Genomic DNA, 27,439 nt, shown 5'->3' on the forward strand with positions numbered 1-27,439 from the left:
AATATAATTTGAATCCAAATCTGTTTTATTCGCATGATAGGAAAGGAAGACCAAAGCCATAGCAACATTTTTATCATTTGAGACATCACTGCATTTCTAGTAAGTAAGCTAGAGTCAGTTAATACATTATCAAGGAGGGAACATAAGAACGGAATGAAAGAACAAGAGTGAAAGAATTGAAGAAAAAGAAAACAAGGGCAGACAGAAGAAGTGAAAACACGAGTCTCACTCAGTGAGTCAGTTACTCTATGTGGGGGCTCATGCACAGCTGCAGATTAACTGCACAACTGTTCAACCCTCACTTCAAAATTTCATTTACATGTTTTCCAACAATCTAAGTATAGGTTGTATGAAAGTGTATTAAAATATTTTTTAAAATAGGTTCAATGTTTCTCTGAAATGTCATTGTTTATTTAGTGGCAAAGCCTCTAAAAGCAGATCATGTGACAATTCAACACTTAAAGCAACCCTGTCTAGAAATGACTTTTGTACACTACTAATTTGTGACATCCAATACATTTTGTAGGTCTTACTATTTAGTTAAATTCATTATTTAACGGATATGTCGCATAAGTCGCAAAATCTTGATTAGTAAACGTTCACTGACACTGTGAAATATGTTTTCCTCTGCTTTGAACTACAATAGCCACTCGTAGCATCTAAAACATAATTACATTGTTTTGATGGTTATGTTTAGTCACTGGCAGCAGTTGGTAGAGGAAGATCATGGCCATGGTTTAATATTGAAAAATTAAAGCAACTTGAAAACTGAGATACAATGTGTTTATTAATGTTTAACCAAAGCCACATTTTTTCCCTCACCTTGACCAAAGTGCTTTTTCTGCCTAAACCACATGCAGGACTCAGGATGTGAACTGCGTGACAGTGTTGTGCATTGTACATCCACCATACAGCCCCTTGTGACTTGCATGTGGTACAAAAACATACAATAGCACAACCCTCTCTTGAAAAAGAGTTGCGAGATTACATAATCCAGGCAACAGTTACATTTCCTTACAACACCAACTTTATATGTCAATGCAAGTCAATAAATACACTTTTTAGGAGACAAATATCTTTCAAGGTAGAAACTCTTTACATCAGGTGAAGCTGATTTTATTAGCCCTGGCAAAGGCTAACAATTATTTATGCTGTAGATATATTTAAAAGGATCACATCCAGCTTTGCAGAAATCATATTTTTTGACATGAAAATATAATAGAGAACCATGATGTCACACCTCTGTTTCATTAGCTTCTGTACTTAATGCAATCCCTCATTCAGGGTTCCTTTCATCATTCCTTCTGAAAAATCCCTGCTGCTATATATAATTGAAACATTCATGATTTTAGCAAATCTAAACAACAATTACTTTGTGAGCACAGAACAAGAGCAGTGCAGAGACTCACATCATCAGAACTTGGTTTCATCCATAGCCATAAAATTCTAAAGTAATTTTTTCAGCTTTCTAGTTGTTATCTTTGCTGTCTAAAAATGTCTACAGCTTTCGCTCCTCTCTGACATATCCTCGTCTCTTCTGTCCGAGCTGTGGCATTCAGCCCGCAGACGTCTAGGGCGTCTGAGAAATGGTGTTCGTTAAAGGCTGCTAAAAATACATAAATACTGAATAAACAATGATATTCGACTGTTTTTCAAAGAACGACCATCCGTATCTAAACATATGATAAGAAAGGCTTCCATGCAGGATAGCATAGTTACAAAAGGTTTTCTTACTTCTGGAAAATGGCTCAGTCATTTTCTAAAACAGCCGGACACTGTAGTTTAAATCATTAGGTCCTTTGTGAGTGTCTACATGATCTATGCATATTATTTATTTCACAACTTCTTTATTTAACACTCTTCATTTTCAACCTTCCTCCACACGGACTTCAGTGAAAATGACACCCTCTCACTTCCTGCTCTTACTATCTCCTCCTGACTTCTCTTCTCTCTTCCCACTACTTCATCTCTCCCTCGCTCACGTGCCGTGATATTTCTCTTCTATTTAAAGGCCACTAAAGATCAAGCTTTAGAAAGACATTTCAATTTACTTACTGGCCTTTGGAAAGCACCTCCGGTTAGATTTGGATGCCATGGTACAGTTAATGGTGTATATCTGTTAAATGGCAAGCGTGAGCCGCGGCATCGATCACATCTGAGAGAGAAGATGGCAGTAGATATAACAGCAGGTACAGAGCATTATCCCTCTGTCAAGGAGAATGGAGACTTCTTGTGGATGTGGATTATCTGTTTTACTGCAACAATATCGTCCCACGCTGCCTTAAAACAAAAGGATGTCTTATTCCCAGCTCTCCGGCATTGGGACCTAGGTACAGAACAGCCAACTGTGACTTTTTCACTCGATTAATCATCGGAGAAAGCCTGCAAGCTGCAAGCATCAATAATTTTAAAGGAAAGGGCTTTATAGTAAAGACTGTAAGCATGAGAATATCTTTGCATATTAGAAATAAGCATTTTTCTCCTTTTGCTTAAAAGCTTTTGCTACCCTCAGGTGTGTTGACCCCTCAGTTGACAAGCAACATGTTAATGGATTCACAGCAGAGCGGCAGCAGCCCCTGAGTCACGTTCAGTTTCCATATTTATAGTGGCTGGCAGTGGCCACAGGAAAGAAAGTACAAGGTATCCAGGCCACGAAGGGCACAGCGAGATACTGCAACTATACCAGAGCAACACTTGTTTTCAAACATTTGTATCGTCTTTTTTCATAATCTTGTATGTTTACAAATTAAATCAGCATGTGCTTAGTTTTTAAAAATTCTGTTTACCCAGTTCGAAAACCACAGAACCAATCAGAGCTTTGTAGGTGTGTTTAAAGGGGATGTGTTGTGCTGTTTTCCTTTGTTATATTTAGATAAATATTAAAATACAACTCCACCAATTTTACACATCAAGTTCAATTTGAGTCAGAACATTTTCTCTGGCTCTGAAGGAGCTTTGTCAAGTCTGAGTAAATAACCCTGATGATGTCATCAAGGTAACCTTGGCTTGGGCTTGGAGACGACACGTTTTAACAGAACTCTTGCGTTACAAAGTGGTTGCATCATGCTAAATGTACAGCAGGATCCAGCGTTAGAACACCGGAGAAAACGACATCTCTGTGTCTGCTTCTGCCCCTTTAATTTGTCAAAAATGTAAGATAAGATATGGCCCATCTCCTTCTCCTGTCTGAGGGATATACAGTTTTAGTGATCACATACTTGAACACTTACTGCTGACAGTAAGTGACTACAGAAAAATCTTAACTGGATTGATGCAGTAAAAACTATTCTTTTTATATTATAGTAGCAGTAGCTTTCATAGTGTTGTGTGTCAAAATTGTTTATTATCTAAAATCTGTTTTAAAGGGTTTTCCCTCTTAAGGGAAGTTTTGGCAGAAAATCAAGTTGAGCAGCTTCGGTCTAAATGTCTCATATCTCATTTAAAGATGAAACAAGCACATTTGTTCCTTTTCCGCAAAAGGCTCATTGATCATTTGTCTTTTCAGTCGTGACCGCCTCGCTCACAGCTCAGACACACCACAGCCTCAGGAGGGGTGTTACCGTTCACCCACTCATGTTTGCTCTGCACCCATGGGTGTCTGGGTAGCACCCGTTTTCACCCGTCTGAGACCAGTGTCAGTGTCAGCCAGGACAGTGAATATTTCCTAAAACACAACGCGGGCACCAGAAGAAGCAGGTGTGTGCGTGTGTGTGTGTGTGTGTGTGTGTGTGTGTGTGTTGGTGTCTATTTTACGAGCGAACACATCTGTTTTCTTTGATCTCTCTATCGTCCTCTCTCTCTTTCTCGCACACACATGCTGGTGAGCGAGAGGATCCAATCAAGGGCGCTCCCGCTAAAGAGGGGTGGTGTGGGGGGAGCGCATGGTGTAAGGGGTGTAATTTCTGTTTCATATGTCCCCCCCGACTTGACAATACTTGAAAAACAATGAGAGTGACCCAGTTGCAGGATTCCAATTAGTATTAGATATGCAACAGTTGAGATTAGAATGTGCCTCTTCCCTCAGTGGAAGGGAGGAGAGAGGGGGGGAATGGGGGAGGGAGGGGAATGGAGAGGGGGCGCTCGCTGCTCTGATTGCCAGCCCGAGCCCAAGTGTCGGGTCGTGATAAAGACTCACGCGTGTGTGTGTGTATAGGTCTCTCTATGTGTGTATGATGCACGAAAACAGAGGTGTGGGGTGGGGGGGGGGGGGGGGGGGGTGAGATAAGGCATCAGGGGGACACAGCTGAACATCATCACACTAGCTTACATATACACACACACACACACACATACACACAGATTTCAGTCTGTCCTGTCTGTCCGCCGAGGGAATATTTATTTCTAAAATAGCTTGACTCCTCCCCGACGGGAGTGGAGGTTATTTTAATCAGTGGAGAGGGAATAGAAGAAGATAGGGTGCTGCTGTGTGTGGGTGTGTGTGTGTGTGAATTGGGTGAAGCGAGTAGCATGCTTTTTTGGCTGGGACGTTCTTAGAAATGAGACAGACTGTCTGTGTGACCTTGTTTGGTTCATGCAGTCAGAGGGAGAAAGTAAGATTGAACAGAGTACTAGTTTTGTTAATGGGTTGGAATATTGGAAGTGGTCGTTGTTTCGCACAGAAGTGTAGGATCGAAAATACCTCTGAAACTGAATTTAGACCTTGATGTGACACTAAAATACTGGTACTAATAATCATTAATTGGAATGCAAAAATTTTTACCCAATACCTTTTGATCCAGTCTGTGGCACTTTTGCTAATCTCAAGTAACAAATGCTGGCAAAAGTTGGCCAGTTCAGATTCACAATTTCGTGTACTGGATCTTTGATGAAAATTTGATTCAGGTAAAGTTCTTGTCCAGCTGCTTGTGTTTCAACAACATTTAACATGAACAAAGTTAAAATTAAAAAAGCGAGTTGAAAGGTATAATTGAAGTATTGGCACTAAAATGATTTACTATGTGAATGTATCTAATCAGCTCAGGCTTACAGGGGTACATGTTGGTTTTTGGATAGCAAAATACTGCAGTAACTCAAATTTAAGACAATGAACTCAAATTTAAGACAATGAAATAAAGTTGTAGCATTCTTTTATCTATGGCTGCATTTAATGACTCAAGTATTTATATTGATTTTTGTTGGAATAATGTGGTGTGAACACTAGAAGAGTGCAGTTGGGTGTGTACTGCTGTATTGTAAGATTATTCAAAGAGAAATTGTAGCCCACTTGCTACCCACAGATTAGACTGACTAGACAATGCCACACCTCAACAATTCAAGGTTGCCACCATGGTTCTCTTACTGTACTGTAATCTTATGCCTTCTAAAAATGATTTATGTTTACAAAACATCCTGTCAGGCCCCTTTCTGCAAGGCCTTCAAGCCTTAAATGGTTAGTGTTAAAGTCTCCCAATCTAAGTGAAGGAGGCAAGGTTTTCATGGAACCAGAGAGCAAGTATGCTGCCTGGAAGACGAATGCTAAAATATTTGATTAAAGTTATCAAGTTTTCTGCTGATGAGGACCCTATGATATGGCTGACAGTTCCAGAAAAAGCAAGTACGTGGATCTTGAGATAATTCTGATAACTGCTGTTTAAAAGGTCTGGCCATGCTACATGGTCCAAAGCTGGCCATGCTACATGGTCCAAAGCTCCAGAACAAGTGGACCTAAGGTGACTTGAGGTGAGACTGATTTGTAAAAATGAGGATGGAACCTGAGAGGAAGGGCTGCCTAAGGGATCTGTGCCCGTATTTAACAAGCTTCTCAGAATTACTCATAAGAACACTGCTAAGAATTGACTGAACAGTAAAATAATTCTTGCCTCAAAGCTGCACTTCAGTTAGTTACCAAGCTTCTCAGTCCTAATTTGAGTGAAGTCTAGGACAAAATCTTCAGTGTCAGTCTTAGTGCTGATTAACTTTTGGATTTTGGATGACGATGGAGGCTAGGACCAATCACTGAATAGATTTCCCTATTTAAGAATATTCTCAGATGAATTCACAGTGAATCATGAAATTCCTTAGAGGAGTACATTCAACAGACATTTGACAATTAAGAATTTTCAAGAGAATACATTATGTACATAGTCTACGTACACACTGGAAATGAAAGTTGAATTGGAAAAAAAGTTGATCTTTATATGAGTGTCATCAATTGCACCTATTACTCCTGGGAAGTCAGGTATTTGCATATGTTGTGTTTTCTTCTGTTGGATTCCGGGGGTGTTGTTGGGAAGTCGATAAAACGTGTGGAGCTGTAAGTGCCATAATTGTTTTCATGACAATTTCGGCTTATTTATGGTTATGACGGGCCAAAATCATCAGCATTGCTGCGTTTTTCCTGTGGCCATTAAACAAAGCATCATCACAACCTTCAATTTAGCTGAAAACGTAATGCTGCGTAAAGTCAGTGGTAAGATAGCGTTCCTCACCAACTCACTGACAAAGTTTATGCCTGCGCTGTCCGACCCCGTCTAATTAAGTGCACATCGTCAAATAATTCAGAAACATTCTTCCTCTCCTGAAATATCTGCGCATGTCTCTGTCTCCACAGCGCCATCACAAGCCCTACTGGCAGCTCCTAACTACTTGAGAGACCTCTCAAGCTGTCCTAAGTAACTGGGAGAGTAATTCTTAGCTTTAAGAAATTTGATAACTTGCTTTTATACTTAAGTTTGAGAGCAGGAGTAAATTTCATGAATTCTCAGCACTTAAGACTAAAATGGCACTTTGACAAGCTTGATAAATACCGGCCCAGGTTTCTATTTATTCTGTTATGTATTAAGTGCAGAAAAGATATGGTTGTACTTGGATGTTTTTAAACCTGGCGTATTCTCAGCATTATCTCAGTTTAGAAAATATTCAAATTAGGATGGACTGTCCTTAGTAGTAAGTATGCCCTTGTTTACTTGTATTTGTAATCATAACTCTGCAGTCCATCAAACTGCATCAGATTCATCACAATGTCCAAAACTAATTTGACATCACTGGCCTCATACACATGTCTAATTTCCGTCTTAAGTGTAGCAGTTTTAAAAAACGTCCTGTAATTGGTCCACAACAACATTTCTCGGTGCAGTGAGCTGACTGCAGCTCAGGCCTGGGATCATGTTATTCAGTGAATCTCATGACAGGACATCCAGCCCAACAATGACAGTTTAGGGTCATAGTGTTTGTCCATGTACTTCTTGTATAAATCCATAACTTGGCCTGAACCCCTCCAGCCCCAAAGCAATCAGATTAGGCTATCATGCCATCCTTAGACCCTCAAACTCTGCAACAAATCTATACGTTCAATTGGAAGTGTCACCGGCCGGTCTTAGCTGCGGCTAAGCTCTCCGCTCACGAACCGAGCGACGTCTCAAAAGGGAGCCCTTCAGATGGCTCCAGCTGTTAATATACGCCTGCTTCCCCCGATGAGATTCTGAGAGGATAAATAGAGATGGGGAGGATTAGTTAGCAGGGCTACGAGGACAGGATCCAAATTAGCACCAGCCTCAATCACCCGGCCCAAAACCCCCCGTCCGTTCACGCGGCTCACTCGTATGCATTCGTTTTCTTGCACTGTCGTTTATGTTCAAGGCTGATTGGCAAGGAAATTCAGATGCCGCTACATGGTCAATTTGGCCGCTAATTCGCGCCTCGACACTCTGAAATCCCAATGACAGAGCCCCCCCATCCCCTTAACCACTGCACCCCTGTATGCCTCTGTCAGATTACAGCCTAGTCCTCATCTGAACTCCTCATTTACATCTAAAGTAATCATTTTATCAGTTGTGCTTACAGAGCACTGCAAGTAATTTCAGGGTGGTGTGCATGCAGTTTAATGTAAACATGCAGATTTGTACGTTTGTGCAGCTCTCCTGTAGAATAATTTAATGATGTTGTAGAGTATGTTGTGTTGCAGTGTGATAGCTATGATAGAGACTTGATGTATAGTTTAAATGCTTTTCAGCAGTTTGCATGAATATTGGCGAAGTTTGCCTGTTGGGGGTCTCTAAATCACCATAATAAGTAGTTTCAGCAGGCAGTGGTCAACAGTAAGTGTGACACTTTGTTTAGCATTTTGATTGAATGCTATTCATGATTTTTGTGTGTTTTCCATCAATCACAAATGAAGCTTGATGCCTTGAGACCTTAGTATGTGTCGAACAAACTAGGTTGTATGTTGTGTAGTCCAACCATGTCCAAAGGCGAAATGTTTGTACCCGTTCCAAATGGCAGGGAGAAAAGCTTGCTATAATAGCCTCCTCCTGGCTGCATCCCACTGCCTCCCTGATCTCTCCAAGAATTCTGCATCTTTCGCTTCTTTGTAGTTCTTTGGACAGTCTCTCCTCTTAAGCATGAATGGTGTCACATTCAGTTGTTTAAATATTAAGTGACAGTGATAGTCTGAAGAATGAAAAAAGAGAGCTTGAGACAATCATATGTAGTTGTTGCACTGTCCATTTTGAAAACTAAAAATAATTGTCAACGGCATCAAAAAGGGAGTTGCAGATGTTGTTAGATGATCCAACAAGCACTTTGTCGGAGACATACTAAGTTCATTATTGGTTGGTCAGTAATCGAAATTGGCTTAATCTATGGACTATGGACAGAAAGCATCCATGTCAGGAGTTTCTATATCTTGCTATCACAATTTCACAACGATCATACAAAACAATGAACAGCATCAAGTAAAAAGACTGTGTGAACCCTGTGGTGTACAGTGTAGGCCTGCCTAGGAGGGAGTGTTCCATATGGATTGTTTCTGTACAGGGGTTCAGTGGTTTACAAGGTTTAAAGGGTCAGTTAACCCAAGGTACAAAAAACATATTACCTGCAGTGGCAGATAGCAGGTCAGTCTTAAATCTGATAGTGGCTTTAAATTGAAATAATTTGCAATTTGCAAAAAATGTCCCAGGAAGGTATTTTTGTCTATCCCATCATATTCAAATATGTGTGGTATGCTGAAAACCTGTGGACAGACAGACTAAACACACAAAATGTGCTTTTTTTTCCAATATTAAAGACCAAGTGTAAAGTAAGACTGACCAAATGATCACATTTATGAGTAGGTTCATTTATTCTGATAATTACAGTGACATGTAATCATAATGACACTATACATATAGGGAGTGAGAAATGTGCAGCAACATCCAAGGGTTTAAAAAGTTAAGAAACGTATGAATATGAATATGCCGCAAAATGAAATATATTACTTAAAGGTGGAGTAGACACCATGAAAAATACCATGTCTTGGTCAACTAGAAAGTAAGGTGAATGTCCGTGGGCAAGGGATTTAACGTTACCTGAAACACAAATTATGGCTGGAACGTCTGGAATAGTGCTGTGTGGTGGGGTGCAGGCCACTTTGTTTGTTTCCCATGTACATAGCCAGGGCTGAGGACAAACAACAGACTTATTTTCAGTGCACACTAAGAACAGACAGCTAGCCAACCGTGAAGAGATATTTGCTGAATTTGACAAAAAGACATGTATTGGGTTAGAATCACTTACTCCAACTTTAAATACGGAGCCCCAGGCTGCTTATGCCTCCAGCAGGCAGTAGCTACATCTACAATAAACTATTCCGAATAGGAAAGCCATGCAATAGGTTGGCAGACACAGAACGGCAAGCAGTACACTCCCTTCGCCACTGTTTGACTTGATCAACACCCCGATGTTCATCATCAGGAAACAAAGTGAAACTCATACACATAGACAAATGAACAACAAAAGAACTAGACAACAACAAGAAGAAAATGGAAGCATGACCACACTCTTGTGCTCACTTCTTTGTTGTTTTTGTCTATCTCAGCACGGTCCTGTGCTCCTCGCCGGGAACTGAAAATGGTATTTGGGAGACAAACAACTTCATTCCGCCGTGCATCAGTAATTAGCTGTGGAATTAGCGGGCTTGACGTGCCTCCACAGATCAGCCGGCCCTCCAGGGAGGCCTGCGGGTCCAGGCAAGCCGCATTTCCAATTATTGTGTTGAATTGCTAATTTAGTTATTGTGCCTGCCGTAATTGTGATGGGTATTGGGTGTGCGATTCAATTTGTTTTAAATATTTGTGGGCCGGTGGATTGGTAATGGAGCTGACCTATCTGTAGGCCCAGTCTGAGAGTTAGGAAGAAGGGGGGAAAAAAGGAAGGGACTAAAAAGATATTGTAGTTCCCCATCACACACATGCACAATGACGCACGCTCTCACTCTCCCTCTCTCGCATTATTTTAGTATGATCTGTCTCATCCCTTCTAAGACTGTTGAAGTTAAAAGGCCTGAGTTTTGAAAAAAAAAAAAAGAAGCACTTTGATCATCTTCAGGGTGCGAGGCGCAGAGCCTTAGACAGGGAGAACACTAAGGGCTTTGGTTTGATGAGGAGTGCCGTGGGAGGAGTCGCATTTCTCTTCCGAAATATTAGACCGGGAGAGTTGCTGCTGGTGAAGGTAGCACTGCTCCTGGACTGATTAGGAGATATATTTGGCAGGACGCTGAAAACTCTCCTGTAGTAGAAAGCCCTGACCAAACAGTCTATGGCTGTGGGATCACTCTTTACAGATGATAACAAGTAGTAAAATGTAGAGTGTATTTTGTCCCAGTGTGTAAGTGGGCAACTTTGGTATAATGAATGGAAGCCAATGTGCATACCTGAAAAATCGTCAACAGTTAAAAAGTACATATGAAATGCATTGAAACACTTACTTGTGGAACCAACTGCTGAGGAGGAAGCATGGAAAATCATCAGAATGTGTGTTTGAGGTCACGCGCAGACTTCATGAACTATGGGTTTGGAAAGCCCCCTGTATCTACAGATTTCCCAGAAACGTGCCCATTTAGTTAGCCAGTCAAGTTTGGTGAAGTCAGAACACAGGGACGTTGCCAGTTTGAGTCCTAGGAAGTGAGTGACTTTGACCCCTTCAGCCACTTGTTTGCTTTATTCACTATCTGTGTCACCACAAGCACTTTGAAAAAGCCGCTGGTTGACAAAAGGAACGTATTAAACATGTGTGATGGGGAGGAAGTTTTCTTCAGAGCAGCATTAACGATGTTCTATAATTTTACATGTGCGTAAGATTGTGCAGAATTCACACTGTGATACCTCCCCACTAATTTCAATGGACGTCACCAATTATTTTTGATGGACAAGCCCACACCTGCCTGCAACAAGCAAGCTGTAGTGTGGCTAACATTAAAATCAGCAGGACTCTGTGCTCTGTATAACAGGCTGTTGATCACATCGTGAGTCAGCTTTTGCAGCATTATTTATTAATTTTTTTCCTTTCACATGCCTTATAGTGTCGTTTTCTATTATTAACTGATATTGAGAGAATATTCTGGAGTCCTCACTGTCAAATGAAAGAGGTGTTTGTGTGTAAAAGTGTTTGCTGGGGGTGGATTTGAATTTCACAACAGTTTAGAGAGCTCATTGTGGAAGGTGATTGCTCACCGTGTGTGAATGTGTGTGTTTGTGTGTGTGTGTGTGTGTGTGTGTGTGTGGTGTCTCTGCTTTCATCTCCATGGTACAGAGCATGTGTTTTTCTGTCCTCCTGTCACCCTGAGGTCAATATGAAAGACTTGGAGCTGAATGGGACCTCTCCAGGTCTTTGAAATCTCTTGTTCGGCCTCTGTGGAAATGTAAGCAAGCACACACATAGACAGACTGTCATGCATGCAAACACTCACTTATACTGCGTGCACAAGTACAAAAGGTGCATGTGGAGAAACTCATTCACACACACACACACACACAGATGAAGCGAAAACAGCCATTTACACCTGGTGGGTGTTTGATCATCAATTAAGCTCCATCTCTCGCGCAGGCTTTTTAGTCTCCAAGGTGTTCGGCTCAGCCTCCTCAATCAATCCACATTGCCATCTAACAGCCAGATCGGATCATCCTCATTTCGAGTATGTGTGCGAAGCCTCTAATGTTTGGTCATTTTCATGTATCTTATTGTAATTGTCGATGAAAAAAAAATTAAATTAAAAGTTATTATTAACATTATGTGTAATAATATCTGATGGCACAAGAATTCTGTTTTTTGTCATTGCTATTTTAAAAACTTTTTTGAAAGAAAAGTCTTTTCAAGAGCATGTCATTAGCTACATCTATTGGTTTTAAAATGGATGCCACTGAATTGATGTGCATCAGTCTCACTGTTGTATTATGTGTCCCCAGGTAAAGTTTTATCCAAGTTTTATACAACTTTGTTATTACATAAAACTAAAATATATTACAATTTGTTGATCAGACACAGCAGTAGGTGTTAAGGTGAATGATACAGTACATTGTTTTTGTTACACTTATACTGGATTTTTGAAGCTTGCATTTCATTAAATTTTTTTAAGGATCCATTCAATTTGGTTTTTACAGACTGAGATAAGACCAGAGTGAGACATTTTACAGTTAAAAAAGAAACTTGTCATTGCTCTCTGGTGGACAAACGATGTAATGAAATATGTTTGACGTGCACCATATACGTCAACTGATAAATATCTGCCTGACCGATCTCTCAGTTTACCTCTGAATTTCTTAATGATGTTTGTGCATACTGAAATATTAATAGCTACTAATGTTGCAGAATGCATTTTCTTTAGTAAAATTCTTTTTAGTTCATTTATTCATTTTTAATGTGTGGGAGATTTGGTCCTCAGGGTGCCATGATTTGAAAATGTTATCCTGCTGTTTGCATCCTTCATAAGACACACATGAAGCTGACAACAATGAGGCCTGTTTTTCCCCCAACTGGTGGAAGAGAATCTGAAAGAAGGGATAGGAAAACTACTAGTCCAAAACATAGAAATGAGTGGGGTGAGACAGGTAGAAAAGAGCAAAAGAGGACAAAGAAGACAAAGAGGACAGCTGTGAGAGTTTGAAATGTTAAAGAGAGAGAGGAAGAGAAAAAGAAAGAGCCGGGCAGCAGAGGCAAATGAAATCAATTTGAGAAGCGTCGAAGTAATTGGTTTCTAAACAGTGTCCTGGATGCCGGCTACCTCTTTCTATTCGGCCTCAGCTGCAGAATAAGTCCACCTCTCGCTGGAATGACAACATCAACAGCTTGTTTTTTATTCAGAGTTGTTACAAAGGTGTGTGTGTAGGTGTGTTTGTTGTGCAAAAAAAAACGTATCTAAACTGCCGTAATAAAAGAGGAACCGTATCAACAATTGCAGCATGTTTGCTTGAATAACATTCAGAATCCACCAGTATCCTTTTAGCTCGTGCTGTGTAAAACTGGAGCAGAAAGGCCTTTATACTCAGTAATAGGGCAGAAATGAAATCAAACCAATGTGATTGCCCTGTGATTCCTGCCAAAATGCATCTAATCTCACATTAAGATACATTAATCTGCTTTATAATTGACATTTTAAAAATAGCACTTATGAAATTAGCAGAGAAAAGGGGAGAAAAGGCTTGTATGGTCAATTACAACTAACACTTGGGCTTGGCACAGGAGCCATTGGACACAAGCCATAAGTATTTAAATTACACAGAACCAGAGGGCCTGATTACAGCAATGCTGAATTTAGAAGCTGTAATTGTGGTCCAGGCTCACAATGATGTTATTCACAGCCTCTTGTTGGAATGAGGAGGGCTTTCCTGACTCCTGTAAAGGGCTGGGATTTGAATTATGAAATAATGTGTCATTTGTCAGGTGTCATTTTGATTAGAGTGGCATAGGCCATGTATCACTCCCATACTGACATCTATGTTATAAGGAAGCCAATAACAATATTGATTTTTAAAGACTGTTACCAATGTCTGATCTTGTCAAAAAATGTGACTTGCATGAAAATGAAGCTCATTGTGAACAAATGTTAAATTAAACCTTAATCAGAATAATTTAGCACAACGCATAACCCTCCAAACCCCCCTTAAACTTAAATTAGAAAATAGAACGGAAACATTTTCAAAAAATCTTTATAAAATATAAATGCATGGAGAACATGTTTGACAATTACACTCGTTTTGCATTAAACATGAGAATAGCCAGTCATTTGGGTTGTACTCAGCAAAAAAGGCATATATTTTACATTTAAATATTAATAAATATTGAATAAATATATATTGAAGCTGAAGCCAATAAATATTGAAGCTGAAGTCACTACACAGAATTATCAGTGTCACTGACTGAAAATATAACTATTAGTAATATAGCTCCTTACTTAAGACTGAACATGCTGTTATCAGCTTAGCCGTGATGTACAGTGTGTAACTTCCTGGTTAAAAGCTTATCAAAAAGACCACAAAAGCCACAGAAGCTATCATGATGTGATAACTCTGTTGCAAATATCCTACTGTAGTCAGCTGCTGAGCCATTAACCTTTTCAACAGTGCTTCTATAGGCCTAGTTTTGTACTGAACTGCAGTAACAGTTCTAACCAGCAACATGCTGAACTGAGGACAGTCACAGTGTTAAGGACGGTGATGCGTTCGCTTACTGATGTGTTTGATATTCCTGTGAATGTTGGCACAATTGCTTAGCTTAGAAACATATTATCAAACTAATCAGTACTGACTACAAATCTGGGTAACCAACCAGCCCAGTACTTCAAGGAAATTACGTTGATATTGGATGATTTCAGAGCATTCTGTTTACGTTCAGAGCCAGTGAAGGATGTGGTGTGTCCTTTATGTAGGATCAGGAAGTCATGGTGGTGGAAGTGTGTGTAGCACATACAACTCTCACTTGCAGGAGACTACAGTTTGTGTCCTGCCACAATCCAGGCGTTAATGTTTACTTTTTAACCATAACCTTTAAAAACTGTAGACATGACCATACTCCAACCAACTGTTTTAGTTGCCTAATCCTAACCATACCTTAACTGTAGTTTATCTGTCATAACTGCAATCTTGCTGTAACCCTAGTCATCCTGAAAAGTTGACATTAAACATTACATATAAAAAACATTTCCATTAAATGTAATCCAGTGTCAATGGCAATATAAATACATTGTAACCAAGACACCTGTCCAGCTTTAGATAAACCTTGTTTCATACCTTACTGCTGCCTGCATTCAAAATCTATGTTTTATGTGTCATTTTTTTATGTAGCTGTAGTCAGGGTGGAACCTCTGAAGCAAACATGCAAACCCACTCCACATTATCCCAGACGTGTCATACCTACGTTCATGGTGTTATATACACAGGAAAAACCAGTCATTTGTTGTCAGAGACAGGCAGCCTGTGGCCAGGAACCAGTTAACACAGAGGCCCCAGCTACAAAGGCAGACCACAAAATGTCACAAATCAAAAACTCAAAGTTTCACAGCCACTGAGGGGAAAAATACCACACCACAGCCACACCACGATATTGCCTTTTGGTCTCGACTTGATACGGGCAAAATGCATATTCATGAAGTAAGCAACTTGTGATCCCAAACAAAGTAAAGCCCTGGCTTAGGGAGATTGGGCCCGCCGTTAATGACTTCTTCGTTTTAAGCCCGCATAAGAAAGCCCCCCGATTTCCCCGCGCTTGTAGTCCATGAGAATATTTAATACCGTTATTAATCATTTTTAATCCGTTTGCTTTTAATTAAGAAACAGCATGTTGCTGTCCTATCAGCCTGTGCCAGCGCACAGATTAATTGTAGCTTAAGATAGCCGGCCGCGATTGGTGTAATGTATTAGCTAACAAGACGCCCAGCTTCTAAAGATACTTGTACACTACCTTGGGAACTTGGCACCACTCCAGGGCCTCTCTCTCCCTCCCTCTCTCACTCGTTCTCTCTCTTCCTCTTCTATCTCTCGTCCCGTGTGTCTTTCCTGTTTGATGCTGCAGTCAGGCGTCTTTGGGAAACCTTCTCTCTCATCTCGGCACGCCGCTGTGTTTGTAGCACCATTACTCTGATGGCAGGCCAGGCTATCCCTGATGAGGGAACATGTCGGAAAGGAGTCTTTCATTCTGTCCCTGGCCAGGGGCGATACACTGTAACCTATAGCCCCCGGTGCCAGGCCAGGGCTTTTTTCCAGACTGGTTCAATTTGGCTCACTTGGCCCTGGGTCTGGATTAGGATGTCAGGGAATTGTGGCTTTGTGGTTACATCCTCATTAGGATGTTGTTGTTTTGTCCTCCTGTTTTTTGGTGAGAGGGAGGTGCTTACCACAAGTATGATTGGAATGGCACTAAGACAAGAAACAAGAGGGAAGGATGGTACCTGAAGGGGGTGGCAATGTGGTGCTGTGATGCCTGAAGAATGTCAGTGATGACACACTCTTTCAGTGCCATCCTGCTCACTTTCTCCTGTCCTCAGCGGAAATTCATAAAGAGAAAGTCCCCATCCACACTACTGCGTTTTCATTTTGCAGACCTTTTGCTACGTTTGCACCTCCTGTCCAGACTAAAACGGCGAAAACAAAGATCTAAAATAAAGAGGTTTGAAAAGGAGGGCGTTATACTGCGGACAAGCAAAAACAGAGGACTTTAGAAACGATGACGCAGCCGCTCACGTTTGGTCCTCTGATTGGGTCACGATGCTACTGACAGAGCTTTTGATTTGGTATTTTTATTAAAATATTCTGTACCATGCAAATAACACTTAAGCTATAGCCTTCACTTGTGCTTTACTGTGCATGTCGCCGTATTTACTTTGCGACTACTCACAGTCTGTTTTCCGCCGCCACAGCCACTTTTAACTCCCGTGTTACATTCAGCAACAGTCACACACAACACATGATCATAAGCACACATTTAGTCACTGGATCAGATGGTTCTATTTAAGATTCTTGGCTAGGCGAAGAATCACATAAAAGTGCATTTAGATGGAATGAGGAGCTAATTTTCATTTCTACCTGTTTGCCACCTTAATTCTTGCCAACATGGCCCCCAGACCGTTTGTGCATGCTATGTTTATTCGCCACATATGTTTGTTCATTTGCGTGTGGAGAGTGTGGCTGTGTGTGTGTGTGTATGTGTGTGTGTGATAGCTAAGACTAAGAATGATTTCAGAACTGACCTGGGACAATTGACACAGGAAGATGGGGGTGCTACATTATCAGTCTTAATAATAATAAGCATTTGTTTTAGGTCTATTTCATTTCTGTTACATTTTTTACTGGGGTACTTGTGAGTATAGCAATGTTTGTTGAAGGATATAACCGTCTTTTATTTATTTTAAAAATTGTCTATTCAGTTTGGTTGATAGTTAAGATTACTCTTAGTGCCTGTGTTGAAAATTGTTTTGTATTTTATATTTTATATTTGAATGCTTTTATTATCACCAGGTCTTGTGTCTGCTACTGTCATGACACAACATGCATATGAGTTGATAGGTTTGTGCTGTGGCTCAGGAGATAGAGCGGTTCATCCTAATCAGAAATTCGATGGTTCGATCCCGAGTCCTCCATGTCGAAGTGTCCTAGGGCAAGATACTGAGTGTGTGTGAATGTTATTTCCATTCTGATGAGCCGTTGGCACCTTGCACAGAGGCATCTGCCATCAGTGTGTGAATGTGGGGGAATGGGACAAAGTGTTAGTGTTTGGAAGATTAGAAAGGTGCTGTGTAAATGCAGTCCATTTTCAATTTATTCACTGTAAAATTAATACACACATTGCATCAACACAATTATCACAGTAACTAAAGTACTTCTTAACACTTCTTAATTTCATGTTATCACCTTCATGTAGCCTGCAGCTTCATATTCAGAGAGGATAATGAAACACATTGCTTTACTTCCACTAAATACCCACATATCATGTTACTGTGCCCTGCATTCTAATGGCCTGAAAGGTGTGCAACACCAAATACTCGAAAACGAAATACACAAAATACTCTATATAATCATGCAGGCTACTGGCCTTTTATGCATTATGTTTCCTCAAGATGCAGTTACTTATATAATAGTATGTAATATAGACTCAGACAGACATGATACTGTGGAGGTGGCTGTAAAGTTTGAAGGTGTTCAAAGAACGGCTGTATTGCCACTGCTTTGCTTTTCTCCACCTATGAAAAGAAGCGAACACAGTGTTGACGGTACTTACAAGCACAACAAGGAAGATTGTTGGAAAAGTTAGGGGGAAAAAACATGCACTTCTTTCACTGATTATTATATACATTATTGTAACGCAAACGTTCAGTGGACATTAAGGAACTGTATAAACCCAGCCTCCCCTCATCAGAGCAACGGCCGTATAGGTTGATTATTATATGGCTTCAAAGTTCATATAAGTGGGGCAGTGAGGTGGATGGATGTGTCAAGTAAACTAAGACTTTCACTGAGGAGACTTAGGTTTGGGTCCCATGGGAACGAAAATCTAAGTTGACATGTTTTAAGTTAAATGACATTTTGTAGATGACATACTTTGTAGGTGATTTAAGTTACTTTCGTCACTTGGCAAACCACAATCTTTTGCTAAACCTAACCAAGTGGTTTTGTTGCCTGAACCAAACTACCACCGTTTCACAGTGTTTACCACATGTGACAGATCACATGACTTACGTAACGTACTTAAGGTCAGGTACGCCTGTCACTGGATTATGTACTTGCCAATACTTTTACACGTTGTTTTGGGGAATGGTCTTATGTCATTTAGAGACACTAGACAATCAACCTATTTTGACATTTAGGAATGAGGATGTGCTGTTTACAGACTGCAACTGAACTTGGTTTTGTTTTGTTAAGATATTTAAATGTGCGTTTGGCTGCATTTACCTCAGTGTTAATGTCCATATCATCACCACCTCCACCTGCTGCTCTCTCTGTTTGTCTTTGTCTTACATTTCATTTTCTTTTTGTATACCATGAATGGATGCATTGCCTCCTAAAAGATTACTATTTAGAAATATGATAGAGATTATAATATCATTTTGTGAGTAATATTTTGAGTAAAAGGAAGTTTTTCTCAGGTGTACTTGGCCAAAGCCAACATTTTGTGATCAAGTAAGTTTCTTTTTTGAGCCTGAGCCTGTGCGCTCTCCTTCACAAGTAGTGAGCGTCTTGGAAGTCAGCACCAGTCTCAGTCCAGGAGCTGAATGTCTTATGAGATGCTGTCTTAGTGGATGAGACGCTGAATTTACAGACGATTGGGGCCACAAACTCGATGAAATTTTTTTAGTAAATGTTACACTTTTTGTAAAACATTCTCTAATTAATTTACAGTATTGTTAATACTTGGGAAACAGTTATTATAAGTATAATAGAAATTAATTCATAAACCATGAACATGGCATAGCACTGAGTATATTAAACAGCTTTCTCTCACCACCAATTGGATTACCTCTATGCGTCGCTGCCAGGAACTCAATGATTTTATATTGCATTTTTATTGTCCTCCAGATTCTCTGTCCTTTTCTCTTGTCTCTACAGTTAAAGAAGTGCTTATCCTTGGGATTGGAACACATTTCTTTGTTCCAGTTGCCACATTTTCATCTCATATAGACTCATGTTGCATCAGTTTGTAGTGCAGAGAGCGAATTTGAATTGGGTCTACTTGTACTCTATTTTGACTACATATGCAATCGTGCCTCTAACATTTGCTTTGCGTTCGTGTGAACACACCTCTGTGTTCTAATTGTTCATGTACAGCAGTACCTTCTAGTTTATTTTCACTACTGTTTTCTATACTTGACTCTTTGTACTTAATTTCATCTAAAATAATTCCTTTGCAAGTAAGAATGAATTATTATTTGTTAAAAGCAGAGGAGGAAATTAGAAAGTTTTTATACGAAGTGATCACTATTCAAACACAAATCAGTATATGCATCAGTAAGCAATCGCATTACTGTTCATTAGATGGTGAAGTTAAGGCAGCGTATGTCTTCAGAACCTTGGAACCTTACTAAGTTCCCTTTGTTGTGGGTTCGAACTGTCTCATTCAGTTAAGTACTAAACAAGGTATGTACTGCACAGTATATCACAGCTGAGCTGACAATTGTGCTTACAGTCACCACTGTTACAGAGGGGAGTTTTAATTCTAAAACCTTCTGATTCAGAGAGTAACACCAATGATCCAGTATATTCAGTTCACCTTAAGAAATCAGCGTGAAAGATTTGTTTGTTCATGTATTGAACACCTCTACTTTGATAGTTCATCTGTAAATTTATGGAATAAAAATGGTTTTGGTGAAACTGACTAAGTAAATAAAATAATGATAAATTAAAAAAAGTTGTGCATCAAGACAATGAATCTTACATCCAGAGAAGACAATCTGCCCTGGTACCCAAACTGGAGGCTTTTTCTACAAGCCCTTGATAAAGGGGATCTCAACCATGTCCTGTTCCTCTGCTGCCAAGGAAGGAATTTAAAGTGCAGATTTTGGGAAGCTGCTGTTGAGTAGTGCTGCTATTACACAACATTTTGACATTTTGTTTACCTGAGGTACAGCATTTCAATGTACAGCTGTAGAACAAAGGTACAAAACAAAAAACACACAGAGCAAATGAGCAAACAGCGGAAGCAGTAAGTGCAAATTGTTGAATTTAGTGTTTCTGTGCTGCATGGAAGCAGGTTGTGGAATAATCTTTGATGATCTGAACTCCAATTCTGATTAAAATGGAACCCTGCCACAAAAGTCAGAATAGTGCCCTACAGTGTGTGTGTGTGTGTGTGTGTGTGTGTGTATGTATGTGTGTGTGTGCGCATGTGGAGCAGAGTGTGATGGTAATTTAGTGTATGAAAGAATAAATAGACGGCTATTTTCAGTACTAATCTCAGCATCTGCCTCAAAGGGACTCTCGCTCTTTCTATCTCTCTATTCTTCACACACACATACAGCCACTACACACTTCTGTCTCGCACACAGACACGCACACACACTCTACTCTCTCCAGTGAAGAGGAGCCCATTGTGTGTGATGAGAGTTAGATTGGATGGCTCCCCAGGGAGCTGCTCTCCATTAGCTAAGGTGATCTAACAGGTAATCAGCAGATAATTAAAAGGCTTCACTTCTCTGATGGGAGGGGCTGAGGGAGTTGGAGTCGTGTGTGTGTGTGTGTGCGTGTGTGTGTGTATGTGTGTGTGGTGCGCACACACATGCAAACTTTTGCATGTGTACCTGTGTCTATGCAGTCATTTCTGAATGTCATCAGGGCATGAGGCTTGTGGTCGTTTTGTGTTATGGTGGGACATGCATCACTTTTATAGACACTCAGTCCTTCCTGGAAAAGTATCTTTGAATGGATATTGAAAGGCGAAGTCCAGGTCAAATTAGCCAGGATGTCTGCTGTAAACTGATATGGATGAGTGCTACAGTCTGGAACAGTCTGGAGTCTGAGTTAATGTATCTGTGCTTCTCAGTGCCGCAGAAAATGAAATGCTGTGTTCACTTTCTGCTGCTTTTCAGCTTAGTCAAACTTACCATGAGCCATGATACATCTGAGACTGATTGACTGATTTTGGCTTTTTAATTAGCATCACTGGATAAACACTGGCTATCTGAGATCATGGAAGGTGTGGCTTAACAGAGTGAAAGTGACACAGTTGGTGAACACCATCTTTAAATGTAGGTCTCTACCTAGGAGCCAATTTAAAGAAAAATTATTATTTCAGATATCTGGAGGACGCAGGAGGTTGAAGATTTTATCCAGTGGTGGCTTAAGTATTCAGATCTTTTATTTAAGTAAAGGTATCAATACCACAATTCAAAATGATAAATGGGAAAGTGCACTCGAGTATCAATATTAACGTTAAAGCAACATTATCTAGTAATTCTTCTTAAATCTTAAAACTAAAGCTTCCAATTCAATTTGATGTAAACTAACTAGTTTCTGTTTAGCTTTGTCGTCTAGCTTGTCACCCAAGTTTCAAGCTGCATAACGCTGCATTATGCTGCTGGTGGAGAGCGGTGTCGGAGCCGCGCCAGCTGGCAACAGGGTTAGGGTTAGGTTTGTTTACAGGTTTATGTGAGCTGGGACTGCTTCTTTCCTCAAGTCATTCACACAGCCAAAAACTTTATCATTGTGAGCCCAATTCCAAGACTCATCTGTCACCAATTCTCATCTGTCTGTTTTATCTTTCCCATCAAAATAGTTATTTTTGGCCGAACCCTCTTTCAAAGTTTTAAAACCACCAGGAAATTACTTTTGATGTTATGTCTTGTTCTTAATAGCACAATCCTTTTTAAAGATACAGTCTTCAGGAGGAAGGAAATGGCCCAGTGATGGACAAAAATTATGTCAGGATACTGTTTATCCTGTCCACCTAACTTCCCTTTCTTTTATCACCATTTACAGCTTTTAGCAGGCACCCTCATCCAGATTTGTTAGGGCTGCACAAATAAACCACAAACAGAGCCCCAAGAACATTGAACTGTTTTGTCTCCTTGTATGTCCTTTCTCTCCTTATCTCCTTGGAAATCAAAAATGATTGTTACAGTTTGGTCACTTTTCAAGTAATAGACCAATCAAGGTCAACAGTCAAAACATGAGTCATGAACATGTTTAATAACCGCAGCTTCTTTTTAACAAAAGCAACAAATGTCTCTCAAGTATCTCAATCACAGTTATTAGCGTGCCCTTTGATATCACCACACACAATATACTAGGCAAAAACAAGCATATCAAAATCAGCAAAACCAAAGGAAAAGCCTGCCAGTGCACACAAAGAAAACCCCAGAGGGAATCACATTTGAGTGAAATGGTACTAAATTACTTAAAATGTTCAAATTTTGATTTAATCCTTGTTGTCGTATAAACATGTACCAAGTATTTCTGCACACTCAACCATACAAAGAGTGGGCTCTTCTGGTTGTCCTCACACATTCTGTCCACAATGGCTCCTGACAGAGAGGGCTGCGATTAAGCTGATATTAACAGATAGGTCAATGTCTATTTTCTGCTCCACTTAAGGCTTCACTGCTGTAAAAATTGCCTCCTCTTCCTGAGAGGAAGCACAATGCAAACAGAGAGAGAAAAGGCAGGTGTAGGTGTGTACGTGTTTGTGTGTATGTCATTGTGTGACATCTACATGTGTCAGATACAAGTTGAGGCAAATCAATACTTGCCAACAATGGATTTGATATGAGGTGAGGGTTGTGATGTTAGATGGATGTCTAGACTGTTTCAAAGGACACGCACACATTTAGACACACCCACACATTCGGCTCATCGTACAAAAACAAAAGGAGACACTGGGCAGTCACCCAGTATGAACCATGAGCTTCTGCCATGTGAGTTTTAAAGATGTTTTATCACCGTACTTCTCCCATTTCAGAAAAAGACACCAAAACCATATAACATGGTTGCATAGCAGTGCTAATAAAGTAGGATGAGTAGAATGCATTGCTACAAAAAGACACTTACAATGTATTTTCCTTTTTAAAGTGAAATTATCTTTAATAACTTCTGTGGCATATTATATTATGTAATGACAAATGTGCACACAGAAAAAGATGAACATCTAATTAGCTAAAGCAAAACACACAGAAAGAGGGACTATATAAGATGTACTATATATTAATATATAGTCTTAAAAACTCTTCAACTATGTTGATATCCCAATGGGCATTTGATTTGCAGGCAGCCATTAAATAACATAGGTCACAGGAATACACTGTTGAGAACACGCACCCACCATCAATAGTCAAAGGAAAAAAGTAATATAGAGTATATCTTTAGACATTTTACCCTGCAATCCTAAAATCCTAAATCTAAATTTAAGTTCTTAAGGGCAGCTTACACCGGCAGCATATGTGTAACTATTGTTCAAAAACATCTATTTATCTCTATGCACAAACACTGGCAATGTCTCGCATTGACACATCATTATACACTAGGATGTACATATACTATTTCTCTTTGTTTGTGTGTGCTTCAATAAAAATTTCACTTATCAGCGCATCACGGCTAGTGTACCAGCTAGTTCTTCTGTCTGTCTCTATGGCTCGTCCTACATGTGAGTCTCAAACAGCTGGTGGCTGGCATGTGTTGCACAAATAAAACTTAATTTGCATCTGCACTGAGGGACTAAATACTGGTTTCAGCAGGGTTAACTTCACCTGTTACACAGAGTGTAGTGATAGATTTTAGTCTTCGGCTTTCTCTCCCAGTCTCGTGGATTAAGGCTTCTGAGGATGAGGATAAGAAATAAACTTGGATTCTCTTTGAACAAAGCTTGAATTTCAATATAATCTGGTGTTTCATCTACACACCACCAAAAATCTTTTAATATTTTAAATTAAATGATCCCGTATTCACATTTTTTTGTACTGTTCTGGCTTCACACACCAGACAAAATAAGTTATTTTCTTGTGTTGACTCGTCATTCATAGCTGGATAAATCCCCTCTTGATCCCTCGCTATGGAAATTATCAAGCTTTAGATAGTCATCAGGGCTCCACATTAAGGGTCGTCTTTTTTGTGTAGATTTTTCGTAGGTTAAGTGGAAGAGAAATTGACTTTACCGGACCACAAACACAAGTCATAAACAAATAAAATGCTGCGTCTTCCCCTTATGTGCCAGTCATTACTGAAAGTGAATACATTCGGAATAACGATTTGAAACTAATGCATTTTTTCCCCACTGTGTGTCCAACTCAGCAGAGTAGGTACCGCTCGCAGTTCAAACTACTTCCTTCAGGCTCCGCAGCCTCGCCACGTGAAAGCAGCAGAAAGAGTGATAATGTAAGCTAAGCACCAGCACAGAGAATTGTGACCTGCTCTCACTGAATCAGTTGCATTGACCCAAGAATACATTTTCAGATTAGCTAAGCTACAAATATAGCTGACTGGAGAGGGTGGAGAGCTAGCTAACTAGCCAATGCACATTTTAAAAACCATTTGAAAAAAATTAAATAGCTGAGCAGGTCACCTAGGGGCGTATCTGAACATGCATTGCTATCTCTCTGCATTGCCTATTGTTATATACAATCTAAATGAATATAAACCTTTTTTGTTGAAATGAAAATGTTACATATAGCCATTTTAATAGAATGCATAAATTTAATCATTTATATTTTTTTGACACTAGTGCTTTCAACTGTTAGCTCATCTTGATTCTGCATTGGTAAACTGTCATTTTTACCTGCACAAATAAAAGGTAAATTTACTTAAAATCATCAAAATGTTAAAATCAGCCCCTGCTCATGATCAAAACATACAGTTAATATGAACACTGGTACAATGAACAAAGTCACAGTTTACAGTGAGTGTTGTTTGTGGAAAGGAATTCTGTATATTTTTTGCAGTTGTATTTATAGAAAAAAATTAAATGTCATGAATGCTTCAACAGTCTGGACATTTTTGGTTTAGGTACCTTGAAAGTGCTTGAATTTTACTCTTAAAAAGCTGTATGAAACCTGCAGGTTGCTGCTCAACATACTGTATTTCAGTTATTTCAAACTGATGACCTTGGTGTTGAATGTACATTCCATACACCGTTGTGCATTTGACCTTAATCACAACCCCCACGACACCAGGCTGTAGTTCTGAGAAGGCAGGGTAGTGTAAGCCTTCGTAAGCAGTACGTGTGTGTTGAACTTGTAAGCATTCGTGCACTCCAGCCAACTAGCCTGCTACCACCGATCCAAATAGACTAGCTGTGATCTGACAGATTGCATTAAATTATCTCTACCATTACTCACTGCCACTCACCTACGTTAAGATCAACAAAAAGTTACAGGGGACTTCAGATGCAATCTAGAAATGAAACAGCATGGGCTCCTGCTCAGTGGAGAAACAACAAACTGGCGCTTGGAAGGGAGCGCCTACATGCTGAATATGAGCTGAGAAAAGAGAGGTTAAATTGAAGCAGGATTTATCTCTGCGAGCACACTGATTGACATATTTCTCCCATGGGTGAGTGGTCGGGTCATCAGCATTACCACATAGATGTAATGGTTAAGTTTGCAAACATACCTGAAAAGCTGGAACACACAATGTCTTTAACATGTAGAGAAACACTTGTGGAGAGCATTGAGGGCCAGTGGGGGGGGTGCAAAGATGGAGCATTTAACCTCGACTATAAAACACACAGAGATGGGCTCATATTGTATGGGGAAATGTAGGCATTTACCCCTGGGGGGGGGGGCAATGATCCCAGGCTGTGTGTTTGAATTTGGTAGCACGTGTCTCATGCTTCTGGGTGTATGAATGTGTTTACTGATATGCATTTGCTTATGTTTATGCGCACACACACACACGATTTGGCTGTTTTTAAGTGTGTTTGCATGCGCACAGTCGGCAGAGAGGTGGGGGTTAAGCTGGTGCCGAGGCTCCTGTAATGAGTAAGCATTGGGTGGCCGGGCTAAGATAAATGGCGGGGGCCTGCCACTAGTGCAGCAGTCAGCAGGATGCACCAGGGCCGCAGGCTTGTTTGTGCCAAATGGAGCTCGCAAAATATCAAAGGCCAGCCATCCAGAAGACGCAAGCGTCTGACAAATTTTAAATTAGCCAGAAAGAGAGAAGGGGGTGGAGGGGGGAGGTTACACTGTGTGTGTGTGCGTGTGTGTGTGAGGGGGGCGGCAGAAGGTACATAATGTGGGAAGATGGAAAAAAGCGAAGAAATGGAGGGATGTAAGAAAGTGTGAGAGGATGGATAGATGCAATGGACAAGGAGAAAAAAAGAAACTAAATTATGCAATCTTTTGTCGTCCAGCGATATCCATACTCCCCTCTCTCCCACCCTTCGTTCTTTTCTTGCGCCTTGGTAATCGCCTGCGCCATTATCGTTATTAGCCGGTGAGGCTGTTATTATTCCAACTGCATAGTGAATTGCTCAGTTGGGGTGGGGAGTGCACACAAACATAAACACACATACAAACAGATGAGTGAAACATACTCATTCAAGCTGATTGTGTGTTTGGATGCATGTGGATGTGTATGTGTTGGGTCCGTCTGAGTGACAAGGTGATCACGGTCAGAAATGCTGTGGAAGCACATCAAGAAATATAACGTATTTATAATGCACACTCATCTGACCAATTTAAATCATATTACATTTTGGTAAGTGCCTGATGGTGTTACACTGTGCCTAACTTGTAATGTGTGTTACAGCACAATACAAAACACAATATCTAGGCCTTAATATTAATATTCCTTCTTAATATTCCTGTGATCAAAGAACAATCAAATATGAGAGAAACACAATGATGGACATGCCAAATATTTACAAACTTGTATATATAAAATATGATTTTTTAATGGGTTCAAGTATTTAATCCATGCTTATATTAAACGTCCCTCCCCTGTCATGAAGGCAGCTATGTTCACCGTGGGGGTAACCCAGGTTCTTATCCAAGCACTTGTTTTCTCCTGCCTTGATTGCTTCAACCTTTTCCGGACCACTCCGCTCAGTGCACTGGCTCCCTGTTGCATCCACAACCAATTCAAAACTGGTACTGGCCCACAGGACAGTGAAGGGAACTGTTCATTCTTGGGTGGGTATTGAGACTGCATGCAGCCCGGTGTTAAAAAAAGAAAAGGTTGGTTTTGCTGGTGGGGGATACTTTTTGACGACATCTTAAGCCCTTTTCACACGGGAAGCCATAGTCCACCTGCGTAGTCACCTGGCCCCACGGGGT

General features: G+C 40.2%; 1 protein-coding gene across 4 annotated transcripts in view; it reads right to left on the reverse strand.

Moving 5' to 3' along the window:
* The window catches only part of pipox (pipecolic acid oxidase), a 1,053,392-nt gene that overhangs the window by 1,022,337 nt on the left and 3,616 nt on the right, over positions 1-27,439 (reverse strand). The window lies entirely within an intron of this gene.

The sequence above is a fragment of the Micropterus dolomieu genome, linkage group LG17, assembly GCF_021292245.1.
Source record: "Micropterus dolomieu isolate WLL.071019.BEF.003 ecotype Adirondacks linkage group LG17, ASM2129224v1, whole genome shotgun sequence".
NCBI lineage: Eukaryota > Metazoa > Chordata > Actinopteri > Centrarchiformes > Centrarchidae > Micropterus > Micropterus dolomieu.